The sequence below is a fragment of the Lichenostomus cassidix genome, chromosome 3, assembly GCF_008360975.1.
Source record: "Lichenostomus cassidix isolate B80296 chromosome 3, HeHo_3.0, whole genome shotgun sequence".
NCBI classification, from domain to species: Eukaryota; Metazoa; Chordata; class Aves; order Passeriformes; family Meliphagidae; genus Lichenostomus; species Lichenostomus cassidix.
The window spans coordinates 37,223,363-37,247,380 of record NC_139483.1 but is presented as its reverse complement, the minus strand read 5'-3'; the positions used below and the strand labels follow the sequence as shown (position 1 = coordinate 37,247,380).

General features: G+C 42.8%; 1 long non-coding RNA gene across 1 annotated transcript in view; it reads right to left on the bottom strand.

Annotated features, from left to right (window-relative positions):
* Positions 1 to 284: 284 nt before the first annotated feature.
* LOC146439480 (uncharacterized) overlaps positions 285 to 24,018 on the bottom strand; it is a 35,991-nt gene continuing 12,257 nt past the window's right edge. The window contains exons 2-3 of the long non-coding RNA XR_014851260.1: positions 3,411 to 3,558; positions 285 to 955 (exon numbers count right to left, since the gene is read on the bottom strand). This is a non-coding gene — a long non-coding RNA (uncharacterized LOC146439480). The remainder of the gene's footprint in view (positions 956 to 3,410; positions 3,559 to 24,018) is intronic.

Genomic DNA, 24,018 nt, shown 5'->3' with positions numbered 1-24,018 from the left:
GTATTTATAAATATTCATTGAGGTGAGAGGATTAAGCAGTTGGACTATTGTTTGAAAGAAAATTTAGATCCCCTTCGCAAACACCATCACAGTGATAGAAAATATTTCTTTTCCCTGTAATAATCTACTTTAAAAAACATCCTCTTTGCATTACTTCCAGCTATCAGAATCAGCTAGCAAAGTATAGCCTGAATTCTGATAAAGGGCAATTGCAGTAAATGGAGAAACAAGCATAAATTATATCACCAGTGAGCCCAAGAAAGAATTGCAGAGATAAGGGAAGATGAGCTTTATGAATCGTTTATTTCACCTTACATTCGACTGGTAATAAAATAAAAACAATGAATACTAAACAATCATTTTTATAAAGTACAAGTTATTTCTATGCCTTGTCCTTCCATCCTCATAGAAAGTTCCCATCAGCCAAGAGCAGCAGTTGAGTTCACACCATTTCATCCACTGGACATTCGACTGTATCTATCTCATGTGACTTTGGATCCCATTCAGTCCCTAAAGTTTAGCAGTCTGTATCAGGAAAATCCCACTGTCTGTGCAAGCAGTCTCATTTGAGGCTATTGAACTGTCTTCACAAACGAGGATTGGCACAATCATGTTGTCAGTAAGTATGGACAGCTGGGAAGTCATTGCACTCCCCAGAGCACAAGTGAGGCTGCAGTTCCCACACTTGCATTCATGCTTCTCTGGTTTGCTCTTTCCATTGGCAGCAAACTTCCTTTATCAGTGGTCTCCACTGCACAAACTTTGCAAATCTTGCAGGAGTATTTTAAAAAGGGAGGGTTGGTGCATCTCTGTTTCCATGGGCACGTTCATGGACACAAGAGTCATAATTTCAGCAGGCACAGACATACTTGTACTAGAACTGAAGAAACCAGCTTGGGCAGTGGCAGCAGCACATTGTGGCACTGGGAGTTCAAGATAAATTGGACAGATCTGCCTAGAAATGATGAGCACATGCTGAAGCAGCTGTTATGCACTAAGAGCCATACTGCACAGCACCCCTCTAGTGGCACCCAGGCTAACCCCTCCAGAGGTGTCCCTGCCCTTGCTGCAGTGACACCCTCTGATGTCACTGTGGGTGTTTTCTGCTGCTAGACACATCAGTGTCTTGAGACTGTTTTGTGCTGCTCTGGGGACACGATGTAAAAGTAAATAAACATTTACCACTCAGTTGAAATAGGTAGCAATGGCCACTAATTATGTGAGTCAAATAAAATAACTGGTATTTGAATGACTGACCTTTAATTTCTATAACTCAGAGATCATCCATTTGCTACAGCGTTCAAACATCAGCTGCTGTCACATGGCTAAACTTGATCTATTATGCACAAATTACTATTTCTTCCTGCCAAAGCTTGGAGCCAATAATTTTTTGGCAAACTTTATTATAATTTATGAATTTTAACCCTATGATATAGGGCTAATGAGTGGGTGCTTTAGAGTGATTTCTTTTTTCTGTTTTTCTTTCCAATTTTCCCAGGAGTCTGGTTTCTGGGAGAAGTTTCATGAATGAAGAGCAAACATTACCATCAGAATAATAGAAAATTATGACATTAAATAAAAGCATCTATAAGCTGCTTCATGGAACTTGTGGGAATAACTTATTTAAGGCACTGTGACTGTCAGCAACTAAAACTGAAGCTATTTTGCAGACCTGAATTTCCTGCAGAGTAACAATTTACATCAACAAATTAATTTTATTTCAGAGTTGTTAACTAGCTTATCTATTACTTTATGTGTTCATTTAAAAACTACTAAATAGAAGAGCATTCCTGAATAAATGCTAGCCTTACTTTTGGGGGTATATTGTCATTCAATAATATTTGTTACAAAAGTACCACAAAAAGGTTAAGGAATTAAAACCCAGACACTGGACTGGTTATAGACAGGACACTGAGAGCCAGAACTAGAAATGTTTTTTGCATTTGTGTCACCTGCATCAGCATGAGTGCTTTCAGTTATACCAGGTGAACTGTCTTTGATTAGGTAGAGGAACAGCTTTTGCCCAGTGAAGCCTTTGAACAGGATTGCAATGCCAATGGTACTGATTTAATTCTAAAGTTAGCCACTCCATCCTCTGGGTACTCTAGTAAAGCTCCCCCACAGTGTAATGCTTGTAATGTTCCATTTCCATCCATACATTGTCAACAGTTATTCAAGGGATAGCACGTCTTATCTTTCATGCTTTCTAGCTTTTCTAGATTCAGGTATTCGCAGTACTAATGGCCAAGCTGCTGTCAAATTCAGGAGCCCAATGAGCACTGTGAAATACGAAGGGCAGAGAAATACCAGAAATCTGCAGTTCTGTCTGCTTTTTCAATTTGTGGTTCACACATGGTTCCACACCTCAAAAAGAGAAGCATCTAAAAGGTGGGATAGCACATTTTCAGGGGAAAAAGAATATAAGCCTTGGTTTAGCTCTCTGTGAATACAAATTTCATCTGCATGCACATAAACAGTAGAAAAGACTTTATGTTGAGAGCTAGTTTAACAACTGGAAGAATGCTCCTTCAAAGACTGAGCCATTCCAAGGAGATACATGACCTTAAAACTTAGACAATTTAGAAAAAGTGTCTTTCTATTTAATGAACAGCTGGTTGAATGCAGAGAAATATAGTCATTTTTCTTGGACACGGATTTATAACTACTAATATTTTCATGCTAGCAGTATCTTCAAGCAAATGTGATGTGTTTTATGATGTATCGATGTTTTACATAGACATTTCATTCTTGTTATTCCCTGAAAATTTAAAAAAAAACCCAACAAATAAGAACCAAAAAAAAAAAAAGTGAAGTGCAAAAATATTGGATTTGTCTGAAATCCTAGCAATAATACGTCAGAAGATTAAAAAAAAGCCTTAAAATGTAAACCTCTGCTCAGCAAAGACACTGACTGAATGTCATAAACTGCCTGAAAGCAGAACACTGAATTTGCATCCAGTCATTAACTGCCACACTTTCATCTTTTGGGCAAATGTAAAGCTCTCAAATACCATTAAAAATGGAAATATAATGGCTTCACATATAAAATAAAACCCCAGTGTAAGATAAAACGTATTTAAGTAACTGCAATTAATTGCAAAATAGAATAAATCACTATACAAATAATTTATCTGCTTTAAATATCATTTAAAAAACCCATTAACACGCCAACAGGAAACTGGCAGCTTGACAATTTTATAACGCTAAACAGGACTGCAAAGGTGTAATTCGCACTTCATTTAAGACAATGACAAACCTTCCATTAATTTCAGCTGGTGAGAACAGAAGTGTCAATAATTTTTCATTTGAAAAAATACCTATTTTTCTTCTGCAATGCAAAAGATTAAAAACTGTATGAAGTCTGAATATACTAGCATTTGGGCTGGTTTACATTTGCTTTACATCCTTACAGAAATTAACAGCATAATTTATTATATCAGGCTTGCATTGTCAAATAACTCTTGCACAGCAGAATCCCCTTACATTCATTTTTTCCTCTGATCAAGAAAGAGCATTAAAAACTCTCGTGTTCTTCTTGGGTGATTTGAGCCTCTAAAGCTAATAAAAAAAGAGATATGACTCAGGAAAAGCCATTTTGTATTGTTACTTTATCAAGTCCTATCTTTACAAGGAGTGAAAAGCAATCTCAAGTCAAGGGCAGTGGATATTTCCCATGCTTATATAATTTTTGTTCTGAAAATGTTGTGTATAACAGAAGTAGGATTGATGTTGAGAGCAACATCCAAATGAAGGAAGAGAGGAGGGTACCCAGTGTCTGAACTCGGCAGGTGGACAGTGGGACAGCCTTCTGCTCTGCACTCCAGTGACAGGGTTGGAAAGCTCAGGGCCATTCTTGCCCCATGGTGGGAAAGAACCAATAGCTCCATTCCCACTGGAGGACAGAGCCACAGGCAGCTTGAAAGACCAGACAAGAAAGCATTTCTGTCCTGAGAAAAAGGCAGGGAGTGGTTGGTAGCTCTGAAAAACAAGGAGTCCCACTTCTTGCCCAAAACCCTCTGCACATTCACTGTGAGCTGGCACACTGGAATGAAGGCAGAGACACCCCACTTTACCGTGGCATCTCCAGAAACAGGGACTGGCTCCCCATGGGCTTCCCAGGGCTCATCCTGCCACTCTGAGCATGGAGATGCTCACTGAGATGAAGGAGCCACAGCCTGCTTTTCCCTTCTCCTGCTTACCACCATCTCCAAAATACACGATCCCTGGCTCCTTGCCCAGTCCTGCACCATATCCCTGCTCCAACTCGACCTCTCTGCAGGAAGAAGGGCTAGCAATGATCTCCTGGGGGACAGCCCGTGAACAGAAGGGGAGGAGGAAATAGTATTTGGTGGATAGGAGTGAGAGATGTGGCGCTTCATGGATTATTATTGTCTCCTGAACTGAGTTTAATTTAGCCCCTAGGACCATAAGCTGCTTCTGAGCTACTGCTAGGCAGTGCTCTCTGCTTGCACGTGTCAAACACATGGCCCCTTCTCAACAAGGGCCCCGGGCAGAGGTTTGTGAGACAGTTGGAGTCAGCTAGTGTTGAGGAGCTGTGCTATGCCAACAGATGGACTGGGACGAACATCTTATGTCAGAGATTGCTCCCCAGAGGCTATTTCTAGCCTCTTCAGGCCTTTTGTGTTGCTGGAGGGCAATGGAGCTACAACACAATACGGAATTAGGCTTGCTAGTTCTGAATGAGGAAGGTGTTTCCAGCATTTGTGAAGCAAGTGCAAGTCAGCAATCTCAGCATTGGAACGCTAATTGTCTTGCAATTTGACTAATTACCATGTGTGGCAATATAGGTGTGCTGTGACAGCATTTTTTAATGCATCCATTAGTGTGCAGCTATGCCATGCAGCAACAGGGCTTCATCTGTTTCACAAACTTCTTAAAGTTTGCAAATAAAGTTAAGCACATCCCTCAGTTCCTTGCTGAGTCAGGGAGAGATTAGTTACAGCATTAACTCAGCTCCACCAAGGCACACCTTTATTCCTCGGAGAAAAATTGCAGGGCTGCCTGTTGCTTTTATGTATTGCAGTCCCTATATGTAGCAAGACTTCAATATACAATCTTTCCTCTTTGCTAAAAATGTTAATAAAATAAAGTATAACTGTATTAAGTGACAACAATGAGAAAAATCCATACTTCTGGATGCTCGGACGTATTTAGGCACCAAATTCGCATTGAAACTGTCTAGCTAAAAGCCACTCCTTCACTCGGATAGTTTCTGCATGGTCTTTGGTTACATCAGTATATCACCACTGCAGGAAAATTTTGCTCATGCTCAGCAGTTCATTAGGACTATCTAAGCCAGTCAGACTTGACTGACTCGGCTGAAAAATTTTTGGGTATTTAAGTGTTCTCAGTTTTCTGGGTTCTTAAACCTTTTCCCAGCTCCAGACAACTGCTTGTCAGCAGAGCCAAGCCCTGCGCTTTCCCTGCCTCGCCCCAACTAGGAAATGGCGCTCCTTGTATGAGAAGAATGAACCTTTTAGTCGATGTTTTCAGCCCAGGGTGGAGCCCGGAGCCCGGAGCTGAGCCAGGAGGGCGGGATGATGTGCCGGGCGGGCAACAGACGCTGTCCGGCCGGGAGCCGCGAGATGGCGTGGATGGACACGGATAGCCACGGATGGCCGGGGGCCGGAGGGACTCTGCTGCTCCAGGCTCATTAATTGGCCTCGCAGCCTGGCTGAGCACCGCAGCGCTCGGCCGTGGTTCTGCAGCTAGTTACAGACTGGCAGACAGTTTTTGGCATTTATTGGTGCCCTGTGACACCTAAATTATCATAAGGTCAGAGAATTCATTGAACCCGAGCAGCACTTAAGCACTGTTAGACTCATTTGTGGCTATTCAGACCAAACAAGTTTTTCAGAGGGAGGCTATTGGCTCCAGGTAAAAAATTAATGCAAAGAGCTCAAGAAGAAAGCTAGGCTGTTTTAATAAGCTGTCTTGCTGCTGTAGTAGAGATGGGCAGGAGATTTTTCCAAACAAGCAGCTTGCTGTGCCAGCTAAAGGAGTCCCTGGGAAGCTGATAGGAGATAATCAACAAGGAGACACACGTGCTACATTTTTTCTGCTGGCTTTCCTCTCTTTCCACCTACTGTGTGTATCTTGCTGATCTCAGAGCACCAGGCTGCAACAGCCACCTTTTTCATTTGGGTATCTTGAGGGAAGCATGACACTGAGTTGTTAATAATCTCACCTGTCTGTGCTAACACAACCATTGCCATTTTCACTGTCCCCAGTAGCAGCAGGAAATCAGCAAGAAGAAAACCCCAACAGCCTATTGCAGACCTAAGAAACATAAATCAGCTACTCCTGGAAGGTGATGTTGTAGCCCAGGATGTAAGAGGATCCTCTCTAGGTTGCAGGAGGAGTGACCTGGTCCTGGGAGATTGCCAGGATTACCCCTAGTGCCCTGCTATCGGGGCAAAGGGGGCAAGGAGGAAGGAGGAGGAGGAGGAGGGAGGGACTCCAAGGCAACAGGCAGTGGAGGTTGAGATCCCTTTCCTATGAGTCAAGGGACAAGCACAGCTGTCAGTGCGGAGGTGGAGGTAGGTAAATGACAGGCTGGGTTCGCTCTCTTCCCAGAGCAACAGCAGCTGAGTCAAAACAAGCACAGCCAGAAACATGAAACCCTGAAACCCCGCCCCCGCACACTCGCTCACATATATACACACATCATAATTCATGCTACATCAAAGCAGTGATTACCACAGCTTCCTGGCTGTCTATTTCTGTTTATTTATGGTGCATTACACATTTTAATGCTATTCTCATACAGCAGCTCAGCTGCCACTGTTCTGTATTTGGGTGGGGAAAAAAACAACCCAACATACAGTATGTTTTCCCCTGGGAACAAAGGATAAACAAATGCTCAGCATCTTCCAGGGAGCAGTGATTCAGAGCTATTAATAGCATAATTCCCCCTCCCCATTTCAATCTAGCTCATGGCTACACGCTTGAGCAGGGGACGAGAGGGGTGACAGCGGGTGGGGGAGAAGGGCCAGAGATGCTTCCAAAGTGACCTGTTAAGCCCAGCTGGCCTCAGAAGAGTCCTTACATCATCCTCTGTCTCTGTAATCATGTCTAGCTCTGGGCTGCTGCAAGGTATGAGATGGAAGGGGAAGGGCAAAGGTTTGACATCAGCCTGAAGAGAACCATCAAACTCATGTCTTGCTTGAAGCCTGATCGAGCTAATGGTAAGAGATCACCTACTAAAAACACTGCCTGCTACAAGATCACAGCTCATTCCCTCTTCTCCAATCCTCATATGGTAAGAATGCGGGGACTTGACTTTATTAATTTATTTAAGGAAATGACAGTCAGCTCAGAATAAGTTGAATGTACAAGATTTATTTCTCCTTGCTGTCAACCTTACTATCATTTCCCCTTGAAGCCTGACTTCTCATTACCATTACTCTCCTTGCAAAATGCAAGTCATTTTGTTTATGCCATGGGAAAAATATATAATCTCTTTAAGTGCATTGACAGTATCAACATAAAACAAATAATACTGAACAGGCAGCAAAAACAGAAGCCATTGTGCCAACAGTCCCTGCTGTGAAAGACACACAGACTGCTGCTGTGCACCTCCTGCTGTACCCTAGTGTGTAGGAGTGACACTTCTAAAAGGCTTTTTTTACATCCCTTGATAATCCAGCCATCCTTGTGAGTTCACTGCAGGCACCATGCTATCAGCAGAGCTTTTGCTGTAATAAACTGCTCTTTTATACACCCAGTGATAGCATCCATGAAACATGCTGCAAATATATCCAGGATCCCAAAGCCCTCATTGCATAGGCCAGCAGAAGTCCACCTATGCCCTTGGTGCCAGTTTACCTTGGCCCTAAACTAGAAAAAAGAAAGAAATACCATCTCTCCCGTACTCTACTCACAAACTTTTTTCTAAACAGAACCTCAGCTCAGAACAAAAGGTCTGACAGTTTCTGAGGGGTCTTGATTGGAGCAAGCTGCAGGCCCTGTTGTATGGAGTCACAACTCAACCAGACAGCTGAGGCTGAAGGGCTTCATGCCTCGTCACAAACTTCTGAAGTCACCCAGTCCCTCCTGCCATCCTGTTTGCAGAAGCTGTTGAAACAAGAAAGGGTAGCCTGAAAGGGCTAAGCCTTGCATCACTTATTTTTTCAAGCTACTACAGTGACATGTATGTTCCTAATTTCGCAGAGTTTCTGAACTTCATTAGTTTATAGGCATATATATGGCTCGTTTTATTCATATATATATATATATATACGCTCATACACACACAATGGCAACGACAGATTACATTACAAATGTTGACTTCATGCACAGATGAAAAAGGAACCTCTACTAATGCTGGTAAGACTGCACTGAATTTTCAGGGTAAGGAGTGACAAAGTATGACAAAGTGTCTGCAGTGACAAAGTGTCTGGATGGGATAACCTACAGAGAGTTAAGTTTCCTACACACTTATTCCCTGCTCTACCTACATACTTCTGGCAGAGGCCTTCCCTAGTCCCCGTCCTCTCAAAGATGTGAAAGGCTTCCCAAAGGAAAGAAGGAGAAAAATCCCCGCATGAAAGATAGTCTGTGTGAGAGCACTGTGCAGGGGAACCTCAACAGAGCTCAAATGACAGGGAGCCTGAAGGGGAAGTCACTGTGGGGACTGGGGAAGGGGACACTGATGGCCACCACTTGTCAAGTATGGACTATACCTGAAGAGGGGGAATAAAATAGATGCTGACTCCTTTGAGGAGCAGTCCCCAAAAATGGCACCTGAGAAGAGCATGTGTGAGCACACATGGCCTCAAGGGGAGCTCTGGAGTGGGGGCAAAATTGGGTTTGCACTGGTCCCTGCCAGGACTCAGTCTCATGGGCCAGTTAATCCCAGACGGCATGTGCTAGCTGAGGTGGGATGGTAACACAATCCACACAGAGGGATTCCATACAGAGAAAGAAATGCTCCTGCTATGCAGTAGCATTTGTAATGGGTATTCTTAGCCCCCAGGCTCAGTGCACATGGGCAGCAGCTACAGCACTGAGGGGGATGTGGTAAGAGCTCCAAGGAAGCTGAGGGGGCCAGGTCAGTAACGCAGGGCTGATGCAACAAAATTAAAGTTGTCAGGGCTGTGTTTCACTGGGAGAAGACAACACTTGAGAAGATTTGGTGGTTATGGATAGTGCCTCTTGGCTCAGAAATTTAGTTGCAGACTAAATTTTTTCTTTACTATTGGCTTTACTATCTGTAGCTATAGTTCTCACATCACCAAAAGCTATGGGGCTGGGTAAGCTGTTGCTGTGCTTTTGCAACTGACCCGCTCCCACTCACCACAGAAATTAGAAACATGTTAAGCAGCTCTTTTGCCAGTTGCCATGTCCTGCTGCCGCTGCAAATCAAATTTAAAAAATGTTTATTTTGTCCTCAGCTTAAAGCTAAAGGGTAAAGAGATGTTTTTATTATTTTGGTTCTGTTGACAAATCAGGAAAATGACATTTTGATTACAGTAAATAATTTTGGGTTTCTTGAGGGGGTAATTCAGACTAAACTATTCACCCCAAAACGAAATGCATGCTTCATTCTCCATGTGTTTCACTCTCTTGTTAAACTTTGTTTCCTTTTAGTTTAGGTCACTTTTGAAATGAAAAATGCCATTTTGACACAAAATGTCCAAAAATTTCATTTGGTAAATGTCAAAACAGAGCAATTTTATGGGCTTTTTTTTTCTTAAGCCTGTTCCATTAAAGACTGCTGAAACAAGAAGTTTCAAACTTTTAAAGATTGTTCCTTGTCATGACATTTTTGAGGGTTTTCTGACAGAAACTCCATTTCAGAATTACATCTCCTAAGTACATTTCTAATCCTAAATAGATTGTAAAACAAAAGGGAAGTGGAAGAACAAAATTAGAACATCAGCCCACTTTCACTCAGCTAAGCTGTGGTCTTTTCTTGCCACATGAAAGGACCCCCTGAGAGAAAGCAATAGGGATTAGTTGTCCTTGACAGATACTGTTCTTTTTTGAAGAAAGGAGACTTCTCAAGAAGAAGAGAACATGCAAGGGCTGAATCAGTGAGGCTGGTCATGTTACTTTGTAGGATGATCCTCAAATCAGCAGAAAAGTGCTGCATCTAGAAATATTTCTGTCCTTTATCCCCATGACCGATTACACAGGCTTTGCAAACTGCCAATAGCTGTGTAGGCAGTGGCACTCCTGTCACAGGGAAGGTGTCTCCATTTTTGCAGATTTGTTTGCTGTGTCAAGACCCTGCAGTATGATACCAGCCACCTCTCAAATCCAGACCCGCAGCACTTTACTATAAGGAGTGAAGTAATCTGGAGTCCTGACATGACAATCCGTATTCCCTGCTTTGTTCATAAAATGTTTTGTTGTTTACAGCAGGAGAAAAATAAGTGTATGAACATTATCCTGTAGCCAAGGCCTTTTAGTGACTTCCAGTGAGGAAAATTTATCATTAGAGATAATGCCTGGCTGCCTGCTATTGGGTCTTCTCTCCTCCCTGCCCCAGTCCGTCCCAGCCTGACACACTCCCCGGCAGCGATTAAATCAATGGGAATCAATCACATCCTGTGAAAGAGAAGAGGGCCTGTCATTTCCCCTTTCTGTGTGATAGAATAATACAATCAACTTCAGAAATCATTTGTGATTTCTCTTATTACAGGCTTTTGGCCAAATTAGCCACTATTACAAGCAGGCAAACCTGAAACTATTCCCTTGACTTCATCTTTCAGTTTCGAAGGTGCATGCGATGCATTCCCTGAATGCAGCATATCACAAACTAATCCCAGGAAAAGTCACAGCAATTTCATCTTAGGCGATCGCGGATTTCTTGCTGACCTAAAAACCTGAGTAAGGACCTGTGTTTTTCATAACTCAGGAAATTTCACAGCTTCAAGCAGGGGCAAAAAAGAAAATCCAGAGCGGCAAGAAACCATTCGCAAATTTCTCTGCGATACAAAAATTACCACCGATCAAAAAAATCACATGAGCATTTTCCCTGCACCTTTCCTCTTTAGCTCTGCGTGCGGCCCGGGGGGATACCCAGACTGACCCCAGGTCACAAGCCGGGACACAGAAAGCACACGGGCATCGCCGCAGGGCGGGTGCCCCTTTCACGGGGCCGTGATTGCGTGGCAGCAGGGCTTGGCTTTGTATTTACTCCCTAAAGCGCTCCTGCAGCAGTCCCCTCAACCATGCATCTCATTATAGCACGATTAATTAAAGAACTGATTGTGGTGCGGAGCTGCTAGCTGCCGCTCTGCATTGAGTGGGGTGTGCAAGCAGCTCGGGGGGCTCCCGAGGACTGCGGGGGAAACAGCTCTGCATCTGTTGGAAACTCAACCAGCACACAGCTCTCACTCTCACAGCTATCCCGACTGCAGCGATGTCTACTCCTGCAGCCTGGAAAACTCCTCTAGAATTCATTAGCAAGAAGAAAAGGAAGAAAACAGCTTTTTATTTAAAAAAAAAAAAAAAAGAAAGGCGATCCCAAGAGCAAATGCAAAAGCTGATAACAAAGAAGACGAGTTCCTCTGGGACCCAAGAAGTAGGTGTGAGACATTAAAACCTTTATTTAAGAAAATTAATAAATTTTTTATTAAACATTAATGAAAAAGACTGGAGTCCGTTCTCTCCCTCACGAGTATTAAGCAAAATTAGATATGCCATTCTTCTCCCTTTAATGTGATTGGTAGGGTTAATTTTAAGGTTAATTTTTTGTCACTTTACATGTGGATTTCAGGTGGTTTACACAGGATAATCACAACTGGTGTTTCATCATGGTGACAGGCTCCTCACAGAGGCTGCCCAGAGAAATGTCCTTCTTTCCTCAGAGGGACTGAGGAAGTGTGAATCCTCTGGCTACCAAACATTAGTACTCAGACTACCTGGGCAGAGTCACGCTTTGCTGACATGGTCTTCAGTAAGTCAGCTTTGAAAACTTTGGCATAAAATTGCCACTGGGATGTGGGTTTCTCCTCAAAATCAAGTGTGTATGTAGGGTGATGAGTTACCTTCAAAACTTCTTTCTAGCAGAAAAGCAGTCAAATGCTAATCCAAAAGGTGTGTAGGGAGGGGAAGGGTGGGAGAGAGGAGATGGAAGGGGAGGAGAGTAGTAAAAAGGGAAGATTCATCTTGTCCTTCCCTCTCATACGATTATGGCACAGTTGAGATTGAATGGGGCTTGGAGGTCTCCAGTCCAAACCCTACTGAAGCATGGTTAAATTTAAACTTAGAGCAGGTTGCTGAGGCCTGTCCAATTGAATTTTGGCTATCTAAGCATGGAAAGTGCACAGCCTGGGTAGGCACTTGCTTCAGTGCTGAACCACTCTTACATGGATCATTTTTTTCCCCACACTCAGTCAGAATTTCATTTACTGTGATGCAAATGCTGCAGGTATCACCTTTCTCCAATGCAGCAGCAGTCAGACAGCAAGGCAGCAAAGTGTGATCCTCTGATCAGTCCCAAGAGAGCACTCAGGGACTTATCTCCAACAAGGATCCTGGGGCAGGCAGACCCTACCCTGGGGTGCCACCTGCTTCCTCATCCCTTTGAGAATCCATTGAGCTTGTTGGCTGGAAGTCTCTTGCAAAAAGCTCAGCATTACTTCATTTTCATGAGGCTTGAACATTCTGCCTGGCTGTGGCCTTTATCAGCCTCAGCTCTTTAGGCCTGCCATCTAAAGTTATTTTTTCACATACTGTAGCTAATTCCCTTTGCTGACTTTCACAGCAAATACAGCTTCTTGAGTACTTGTTATGCCAGCTCTGTGGATGCTGGCTTTGCACATAAGGAAAAAAATACATGGATGGATGGCAGGTAAATTAAAAATGAGAGCTACCTCAGCAACTACTCTGGACATGTGTAGGCATTTCTGTGTGGTGTCTGTTTTGGCTAGCAAAGCAGGAAACTGTGAACATGCTTAAGGTTAAGAAAATGCACATGGACAGGGCATGATATTTTGAAGAGTGGCTTGACCCAAACCTGTGATTAAACAAAAAGGAAACAGTATTTGAAAACCAAGTAAAGGATAGATATTCAGGGACTTGGAGAGAGAAATCTGCTTTCACTTTTCCGGGCATTTTGCCTGTCAAATTATGAGCTTATTTGTGGTGCTAAATGCTTTGCTTGTGTCTCAGAAAAATACAGGAACTGCTGGCTTTTTTTTTCCAGTGGAAGAGAGAAGTCGTTAATGATCCCAAAGGTTAAGAAATTGGCACAGTCAGAAGCCAGCACTCCTTTATTTATTCATCAGCTGAGCTCTGTGTGGGCTCCCAACATGCAGAATTCCCCACTTGACTGCTCGCCTTCCCCAGAGGCTTCTCTGCATTTGCCTGTGTACACACAGGCATCAACCTGTGTATGAAGGAAAATTAGTTTGCAGTTAGAAATACTGGGCCAGAACTATTATGTGGTTCAGCCATAGGCAGGTGTCTCAAACCAAACATTTTTGCTGGACCCTCTTTTTTTATTTGTTTGTTTGTTTGTTTGTTTGCTTGAGCTAAACCAAACCCTGAATTGCACTATACACCCAAAGACTTCAGAGGTGTTCAGTTTAAGCACAGCTCTATGTTTACATGTCTGTACCTCCTAGATCTGTATAAAGGTGGTGTGTTCAGGGCCACTGACCACTCAACCCGCATTCCCCAATATGCAAGCAACAAATCCCAAGGAAACTGGCTTCGGAGGAAGAGATGACTGCACACTGTTGTCCCTACAGTGGACCCTGGGTCTCAGGGTCTTCAATGTCAGAGTTTATAGCACAATGTCATGCAGGCATTCAGCTTCAGAAAAGGCTGTGTGAAACTCAAAATTGAGCACATCCCTATTCAGCATTTTGCTGTCTGTGTAGCCATGGGATGCCCCAGGGCACTTGGAAACGCTCTTTCCAGTTCATCAGGACAAGGCCTGATCCTCCTCGAAAAGCAAAGAGGAGTCCACTCCTGCTCCTCTTTTGTCAAGTCTGGTTTTGTATGTGCAATGCCTGGGGCAGGTGGGAAGGCTCAGAACAAGCACAGCTACTTCTCCCTTTCTGCCCTGTTTTTAATCTGCTGCTTATGTTGAAGGGGGGGTCTCTGGAGTGTGGATGTGTGGCAGTAAACCCTATCGAGGTGCTTAACCTCCGTCCTGCCATGCAAAATGGTGAAGACACGCTGGACCAGGTCAACCACTCATCTCCAGTTTTCAGAGATTTTGTTAGAGGACAGGTCAGTACATCAGCTTAGAAAAACCTATCTATTGAGACCAGAAGGTATTACCTGCTCAGGCAATTATATTTAGTGAATTTTCCTCTACAGTGGTATCCAGAGAAATCAAGGATCAACTCTGCCTGATTTTCTATTCAAACTTCTTTCCAAGGAAGCACATGAGGGGAAAATGGAGGAAATTGCAATAAACTTCATCCTTAGCATTGAAAGCCCTGTCCCTACACTTAGCTTGCCCCTTTCCTTTTCTGTTTAATTTAAAATATTCATTCTTTAAAAAAAAAAAAGTAAAAATTAAAAGGAGGTATGGAGGAAACTCATTAAAAATACAGGTGAAATTTCAGTGCTTGTTTGTGGAACCAAGTACAGAAAATCAAAATGTGTTCTGGTAGAGAAAGAAATGCATTTATTGAGGTATCATGCTGTAGCAGTGCACGAAGGCCTTTAATGAGAGCACGTCCCAGTATGCTAAGTAGTCCTTATCTACATGGGAAGTTACGTTTCATGACACCTTCTGAAATCTAAAGACACAGCGACAAAGCATAGTTGCTTCTCTTTTACCAGCAGGAAAAGTAACGCACCGAGAAGAGATCAGACCTCACACGTCAGAGCTGAGAGCGGAGCAACTTTAAAAAGTTTGCTTAGTCTGGCTAACCCCTGTGCTGCAGAGCTAGGAGCCCAGTGCCCATCTCCTCAGGTACGTGTCAGCACCTAATTAGTTGCCAACTCACACACCCTCTTGCATATATCACCTGCACACTATACACCAGGACACAGAGTTTGCTATCTGGAAAGCCTCTAGCATTGGGTTTGTGCTTGATAAGTAATAACAGCATTAATGGACTGAAATATTAACATAAAAGACTAACTGTTGTAATTTCTTTGCATTATTCCAGCTAACAGCATCTTCTTTTCTCAAAGGGAGACTGCTTTGAAAGGATCAAGAGCAGCTCTGCAAAAGTGGGAGGAAAGGACATTTATATAACAATAAGTCTTTTCCCCCTTAATTTTCTCAGTTGGGTGCACAGTCTTCTCCCGTCTTTTGATGAGATCTCTTAATACAAACATTAAAAGGATAAGCATAGGCAGCTCTGTTTCCAGTGATAGGGTGGGTATGAGACCAATGAGAAACTTCATTTCATAAAAAGTGCCTGGCTGAAATCTGCCATACCTCAGTGTTTATCAGGTTCTCTGCTTTATTGTCTAGTTAAAATGGAAATAGCCTGTCTTCAGCTCTTGGTCATCAAGCCATGCAGATGACAATATCAACTGACATTAGTTTTCATAAGCTAAAAAAGCTGCCCTTGGGGTGAGCAGTTGTGAGACCAATCAGATTTAGTGATTAATATTTCCGGCTTCAGAAAAGGTAAAGACACACATGCAGTTGAAATTAAACTTCCTTGGCTAACATGACTTGAGAGAACAGCTGGACAAAATCAGGTTTCTGAATGAAGAACCAATGACTTGATTCTTAAGTGGCATATCCCATCGAGTTTTCTGGTTGTCTTACACAGGCAGAGCATTAAAAATAGGAAACAGAGGTGCCAAATCTATTCCCCAAGCCATTAAAAAAGAAAAAAACAAGAGGCAGGCCAGCTCTTGGTGCTTGCACAGTAATTGTTTGCACCAACTCCAGCCAAAAATTCTTCCTCTCTCCTTTCAGCTTGGATGTGTTCTTTAGGATTCCTGCAGCGTCCCCAGTGTGGCTCTGAGAAATATCACACTCTCTTATCCTGTATTTTTATTCCTGTCACCCACCAGCAGCTTTCATTTTGCTTTGCTTGCCTGGCCACCTGAAGGAAATGCTTACAGTCTTTCAAACCAGGCTCACAGTGTTTGACTGTGAAGGTGTTACATCAGTGCTAAACCAGTGCACCGTCAAAACAGAGCAATCCAGCTAATGAACAGGCAATCTCCACACACTGGGCTCATGCCGGTGACTTTGGTATGCTAATGCTGGATATAACAGAGACTTTCACTGGCTTTACTGTCTGTTATGCAGTTTTATTTTAGAATATTTACTCTCTAAGGATGTAAAAAGAGGAAAGGCCCTTCCCCCTGCCACATCTTTCTTTGTAAGAGGGGTTCTAGCTGAGAACTGTCATGGGGTGAAACATTCCTTTATTCATGGAAAAAACTTGTTCTTATATCTCTCACAGCAGTTGCTTTTCCTTGGTCCTGATATGAGGAAGAGAATGAGGAGGAATATTGTGGCTCTCAGTGTCAAGGACTATGGGTAAGGGTTCCCTCCTTTTCTGGCTCTGAGTCCATTTCCCTTAAGGCAGATGTAGAAAAGCCTTGGTAGCCATTGAAGCCTGATGGAACAACAGTGCCAGAGAAGTTACTCTGTTCTTACAGCTCACCTCTGGGGTCCTATGCTGTCCCCAACCCACAGATGGGTAGAGAGCTGTTGGATTTTGTCATGTGGGAGTCTCATGGAAAGGCAAACCTGCAACCTCACTGCTTCCAGGACACAGGCTGTCAGAAGAGCAGAGCTCTGAGTGAGCTCTTAGCTATTTGTTCCACCCAGAGTTTTGAATTCCAAGGTAACTCTGAGCAGTTCTAGGGCTGTAGAACATCCTTACCAGGGGCTAAGGTGATCCTTCACAGGATGCTGAGGCTTTCTGAGTCAGAGCTTTCTAATAAAACAGAAAGCCAGGTCCAGCCGGAGAGGCTTGGAAACAAAGAAGCCTTTGAAGCAGGAGTGAGCAAGAACAAGTGAGACACAGTCCAGGTGGCAGAAGAGGATAAAAAATCCTGCTAAATAATGAAAACTCTGGGAGTGAGAGAAAGGTCTGTCAGAACAGAAGGAAAGAGACCATGCTTAGAAACAGGAAAAAAAGAAGTCACCAAAAGCAGGGGACAAAGCATTGGGAGCCAAAAGGGGCTGAGTAGGGCACTGAAATGAAAGAAACTGATTTATTGAACTTGAAAGCACAAGTAAAATGTAAAAGCCTGGAGACATTCCATCCCAGGTAACTCCACAGCTGAGGTTTGGGGGTTTCACAACACAGGGTGTAAAATATTTGACCTGGTTATCAAAAAATTAAAAAAAAAAATTCTCTGTCACTATCTTTTTTCAAGAAGAAATCATGCCTATCTGTTTGAAATACAGGAGTGCTACTGTATTTTTTTCAGAGTTTGTTTTGGCTTTTTCCTGGCATCACATCACACCTAAATTTGATGGTGAATCTTCAGTATTGCACTTTTTGGTGGGTAGATAGCCCAGTGAAGTGAGAGAAGGAAATCATATTGCATCTAGCTGAGGCATGCAGTTGCTTGGAGTATTTACACTGCTCTGAAAGGGAAGAGATGATTAGAGAGGGGTTGCATCATACAGACACATCTGACAAATTAATATATTAAGGGACAAATTTTAAGTCCAGATCACAGGTCATGACTTTCAAAAGTGCTTGGTCTGCATTTGAGCATGTAAAAAAATGGACAGATTTTTTCATGCTTCAAAACTTATCTCCAGAATGAGATGAAATGTTCATTTTTGGATGGTAAAGGTTTATGGTGAATCCTGAAGGTCACTGTAAATTAGAAAGCTGGATTCCTTTTCTCTCCATCATATGCTCTTAGTTCCTCTAATTTATACTCCCTCCCCTCAAAGGATTAGCAAATAGATTAATTTTATTTAAATGGGTTGTCAAAACGCCACACAGTCAGCTTCAACTCACATGTTTCAGCTCAAGAACAGAAGCAGTCCATGCTGAGAAAAAGCCACACTACCAGCAGATCAGAGCTTTCAGTCAGGACCACGGGGATGGCTTTGATGACTTTACAGTTAGTTCTGTAAAGACTATTAATAAAAGCCTTTTGTGAAATGTCTCTCCTGCATCCCTGCTCTCTCCCCTGCCTGCTACCTGTGGGCTCTGTTAAATCTGATATCTGACTGCTCTCACAGTTCATCTGGATTAGGGGAAAAGCGAGTGTTTGGGGAGGGGAGGATGTATGTTCACCTATGTGCCTGCGCACACAACACGTGGCTCGTGAGCCTCCACCTGCCAAAAGCAGCTTTTCATTCTCATCAAGACAAACCCACAGCGAAGTTCAGAAGCCATTGCTGTCAGACAGTGAAAGGGCCAGTTCAAATCTGTCACTCCATCAGAGCATGGTATTCCCCCCGGTAAAGGTCACTTGGAAGAAGATATGAAAGTGATTCAATACTTGAACTTACCCAAAAAGCCAAGCAACTTATTTACTATGCAGTGACCCTGCAGTGACCTCATCCACAACATAGGCAGCTCCCACTGGCATCAGATGGTGTCATGAGTAGAGATGAAGAAAAAGTATTGCTGTGCTAGGGGAATACATCAAGTACATTTCTGTGGTTTAGTTTTACAAAACCTGTTTGCATCTTTCAATCACTTTTTATAAACATTAATAAAGTATTGAGTGGCACTTTGAAATATGTGCTTTTATTTCCATCCAGGCATTTCTAATGCTATTTCTCAAGGCATAGTAAGTAAGGCACAGACACCAAAGACACGGAAGAGTTGTTCAAGCTGTGCTGTCTTTTACCTTGAACAGGAATGGTCACAGTGATGCTCTGAAATAAATTCCACTCTGAGTGATCATTTACTTAAAAGTGAGGAATAGCGCTTTTTTTTTTTCTTTTTCAAAACACTGGAGGCCAAAGGGACAATTTAGAACTCCTCTTACACTTGATTTTTTCAGTTCTCAAGAATGCAACTAGTTCAGAGGGTAAAGAAAAAAACTGGTGATCCACATCTTTCAAAGACGCACTGTAGTTATCGGTATTGCAGGACCACTGCATGAATCACTGTTTTGTGTCACTGCTTATACACAGCTGTGCTGTCACTGTGCAGAATTTTTCTGCGCATCAACATCCAAATCCGGATTAAAAGAGAAACCCAAACAAATTCATTTATTTCCTTCATGATTCACTCACTTGTCACCATCATGCCCGCAGTGCAGGATCACAAAAGAACGAGAGCAAAAAATAAAACCAGCAACCCCAAAAAATGAAAAGCTGAGGTTGTTTCACAGCTGGAAAACAATCATAAGGTCTTGCTTGACTCTGGGGTTTGTAATGTGAATTTTAAAAATTATGATCTCCAGTTTTGCCCAAACAAAGTTTATATTTCTAGTCTAAAATGGCCAAACTGCCTGCCTGATATAAAAAGCTATTTTCTTTCTTTTCCCTCCTTTCCCCCCCACCCCACATCATTTGACAGCACTTGCCTCCGGTGCCTCAACAGTAGCTATGACTGTGTCTTAATGAAAAAAGATGTATAAAATATTACCATAACCTCAGAGGCATGAGTAAAGCCCTTATTAGAATTCAGGACCTACAGCTGGAAGGGGGGCTTGGGCCGGCAGATAAAGTTAACTATTGTTAGCTCACAAGTGGTTCAGACTTCCTGGCAACTGCAGTGAATTACTCAGCCCTTTATGCAGGGTTTCAGAAACAGTTCACTGTTTCACAACAAAAAAGGCATTCAGGCCGGGAAAGATGGTCTCCCAGGGCTCTAGAAAGCTAGCTTTAAGACAGTGAATGGACACTGGAGCCTCCTAAGTGAATGACCACTGTGGGAAAGGGTGGTGATGTCAGCCTGAATGCATTTCCAATGGTTTTGTCCCACTTTTCATTGCTTTTTCACTTTCCCTCACTCTTTTTCTCCGCCTCAAGCTGTCCCCTTCCTGTTCTTTTCAGGCCATTATTTTAAAAGTTTAGAGCTCACATGCACACGGAGGGGAGGGCTCGCTGCAGCATTGCTGCCATGGCAATGCCTCTCTGCACTTTTGTTTCATATTAAAAAAAATATTGGGGAGTATGGGCAGTGGGGGGAGCTGAAAAGGAGAAGAAAAAGGGAGAGGTGGAGGGACCAGAGAAGAGGGAGTGTCAGCATCCTACAGCTCAGCACTGGGGCTATGAGACTGGGGTGAGGGGAGAAAACTGGGAGCACAAGGAAGGGAACTGATGAAAGCAGCAGGGATTTGGGGTCCTTTGAAAAACAAATTTGTAATCCTTCACACTGCACATGTTTGAAAGGATCGGCACTTTTGAAGGCCTAGAGAAGAATTGGAATAATGTTCTTAGCTAAGCCCTCAGAAAGAACAGAGACGTGCTTTGGAAAACATACCCAATTACATAAGTTTATCAAAAGCTTTCAAAGGCTCCTCTGTCTACAACCAAAAGGGGGGGAAAAATAGTGGAAAAGTGAAAGAGAGAGAAGGCTTCTAAGTGCATTTAACCATGGTAGCGGGTGAACAGCAGCTAAGCTAACATACTTCAAACCAGTGTGGCCCACCATCCCAGACCTCCCTGTTGTCAGAAACATGCAGGTTTCCAGCAAAAAGCCCTGGAAAGTGCCTTTGCAAAAACCAGATGGGCTTGTAAGTAACAAGGGAATATGGAGTGCAGCACTCGATATGCACTCACTCCTTGTAAATATAACCATGACTCCCCTAGCCAGCAAGCCCACCTGGTTTGCTTCCTGCTTTCCATGAAATACTTGCTATTCATACGGATAAATGCATGCAGGCTCGGCTAAGCCTGTCCTGAGGCAAAATTATAGGATAACAGCACTGCACAGAAATCAAGCATTACAGCTTAGCCCCACTAAGTTCCCAGTGTGCCGGGGTTTTGCGTTTTTAATGTGTCTAAGAATGCAGATGTACGTGCTGCACACACAAGTGTGTCTTAGCAGCAATCCCCTCATGGAGGCTTTCCTGACTCAGAGGCAGAGGCCTGAGCTGCAACCCTGTTTCACTGAGGCTATTTTGCGATGGATAATTAGCACAAATTCCCAATCCTGCTGCAATAATAGCAGCAGAGACCAAGACAGTTTTATTTCCCATAAAACAGGTGAGGACAGACTGCTGGCTTTACCTAAACTGTCTTTTTATAGTTCCTTTCTGTTACCCACCCCCAGCCAGGCAACATTCTTGTGTAGCCAGAGGTAAAAGCACAGCACAGGCAATCTGCTGTGCTTTTGCCATAAGGTAAATTCACTAAGATCAGCCCTGTACCCTCTATGAGGCTCACTTCAGTCAGTTTTCATCTGGTAAAACTTAAGAACCTTGTCTACACTATGTTTTTATTGTGGAATAATTCTTGTATATGGTAAAATACACAGTTTTTTGTGCTGAGAAAGGAAAAGATCTGTGGCTACCTCATACTAAACACAGGCTCCCTGTCTCAAGACAGGATTTAGCAGGGAGGTACTTTCATCACATTAGCTGTCGTCTGGATGAAACCAAATCAAACCTTTATGCCATAGCTTAAGAGGGCAAGCACAAACGCTGCCTTTTTCAAAACTATCAACACACACAGAACCACCTGCAGTCAGCCTCAAAATGTGAAACTCCCTTTTTGACCTGATGAGGAGATATGTGATCCTGAGCTTGTGAAATGCTTCTGGAAGTTCCTGGCACAAAGATGATCCACTAAGCATATTTCTAACCAGTCTTATGAGATAAAGCAAGGGACATTTATTTCCCTGAGGCAGTTTTTCCCCCTCCTTCTTTTCCTTAAAAAGACTCCAACACCATATCTTGTTCTGCTTCCCTTTAGCAGGGGACCTCAGGTCTCAGATCTTGTCCATGCAGTAAAACCCAAAGACCAAGGAAAGCTTACAAGGCTCTGATTCCATGAGTGGTTTAGGCCAGTCAGAAGTTAAACTGCTATCAAAGGGGCACTCAGTCCTGCACACATGTTGTGCCTTTGCTCATAGAGGGTAAGCTTATGCTTCCTGAAGGCAAGACAGTCTTGGATGAACCTCCACTGACTGTGAAATCCTCCCTTAGCCATCTTTTGCTTCCTGGGCTGATGCAGGCTGGTGTGAATAACGTTAATACAAACATTCTAGTTCATTATAGACCAATTTACTGGCTTCAATAAACTTACACAGTGCCAGCAGAAAAGTTCCTTTCTGCAGATTTCACCCAAAATAAAAACCAGCAGGACTTATAATTGGTATAGGTGTTTCAGTATCATCAATCAAGTGGACATGCCCACTGAGAACATATGTGGTGTCTGTGTCTCCACAACTGCAGGGACTGAAGTGGTAATTCTTTGACCCTGTGCCATTTACCTAAATTGTTAATCCACTGAAGATAAATAGGTATTAAGAAAAGCACCACTGGAATTTTAAACTTCCTGCCTGAGGTGTTTTCTCTCCTCAGGTTCCCTCCACATCAGTCTTCTGACTTCACCATTTCATTAGCTCTCTTCTGATCTACAGTAGGCTTCAATGATCAATTTAAAAAAGATTTGTCAATGTAAAGAGTTGACAAATGAAATTACTTTTCAGGCCTTTTTTTATATACTAAAAGAAAAAAAACCTCAAAAAACAAAACAAAAGAACCCGAAACAAAAAAAACCCAACCAAACAAAACAAAACAAACAAACAAACACCTAAAGGGCACAGCTGTTTTCTTGGTCACCTCTAATTTCCTACTCTGGCTCTAATGGACCAGGTACTTCCAAGCCTTCTGGAGCCCCAGGCCCTCCTCTGCCACCCAGCCCTGGCTGAGGTGAACCAAACCCTCACAGGAAGAGATGCTCTTTCTTGGGTAGAAACATCTCTGAGGTGAAGTAGAACTTTACTGCTATATGAAGTTTCAAATTTTATTTTATTCTTTTCAGTCTTGATTTGAGATGAAAAAACATGGAACTGTTTCAAACGCCTGCAGGACAGAAGGTCCTGTCTGCTGTCAGCTCTGCTTGAAGGTTGTCTATAGGTCAGACTGTTTTGTCTGACACCAGACTTTCAGTAAGCAACCATCATCACCATTTTCTTTCATTTATCACAGAAAAGTTCATGCCATTATGGAGTTCCAGTCATTTAAGATATTGGTCTAAGAAAGAAGGAATGTATCAGCTAAATTTTAAACAGCTCAGTGACATAGCCCCCAAAGTTTGAGTTGGATAAAAGTCATAGGAAATAAACAGTTATGAAGGCAGGTGGCCAAAACGAGATTGAAAAGGCTTTTGAACTCTATCCAGACAAGATCAGGGGAAATTAAAATGATTTTCTAAGAGCTGGATCCTGGCAGGTATATTTTAAAGTAGTGTCTTCTGAAACCTTCCCTTCTATGCTTCGATCTCTCACAGTTTTGTTGTAAATATGCTTAATGAGGTTTTGGAAAGAAGATCTTTAGGATTATTATCTACCTTCTTTTGTTATGTAACATTCCTATCACCTTGTATCTAAGTTCTTCACAGACACTGTTAAATTTATTCTGTCTCCCTCCCTTCCTTTACCCTCTGGGAGCTGAGGAAGTAGGCTTTCCTAGTTTTCCATCAGGAGCTATGAAAATCTCCTTCTGGCAAAGATTAAGTCTCTCTCTGTTGTCTGCAGCTACCTTTACTTCCAGAAGGCTTTTCTCTTCTCTCGTTCCTGGTTTTGGCTGTGGTGGAAAAGTTTGACTTCCCTTCCAAGCCTTTCCTCCTTGCCCTTCCCATTCTTTATCCTCTACACAACAGTGTAGCTGATACTTCTGTTCACCTCTACCCTTCTTGCCATCTCTTATCCCAGAAATTCCTCTCCATCAGCCTTGCCCTCTAATTTTAACTCTGGATTCTCTTGGTTCTTTTCATCTCAATCTTTCATCTGAGACTTCAGCCTCAGTATCCATGACCTTTCTTGGTTTGCAGCTTCATGTGTTGTTCCCTCATGTGTTTACTGCCATTTGTAGCTCCTTCATATCTTCTCTTGCTAATGGAAAGGACCATCCACTTTACTTCCTCTTTGCCAAATACAGCTCTCAGCCAAACACTGATGCTTCCCCTGTTCTTACAGCCCATCTGCCTGCTGCAGATGCTTCACTTCA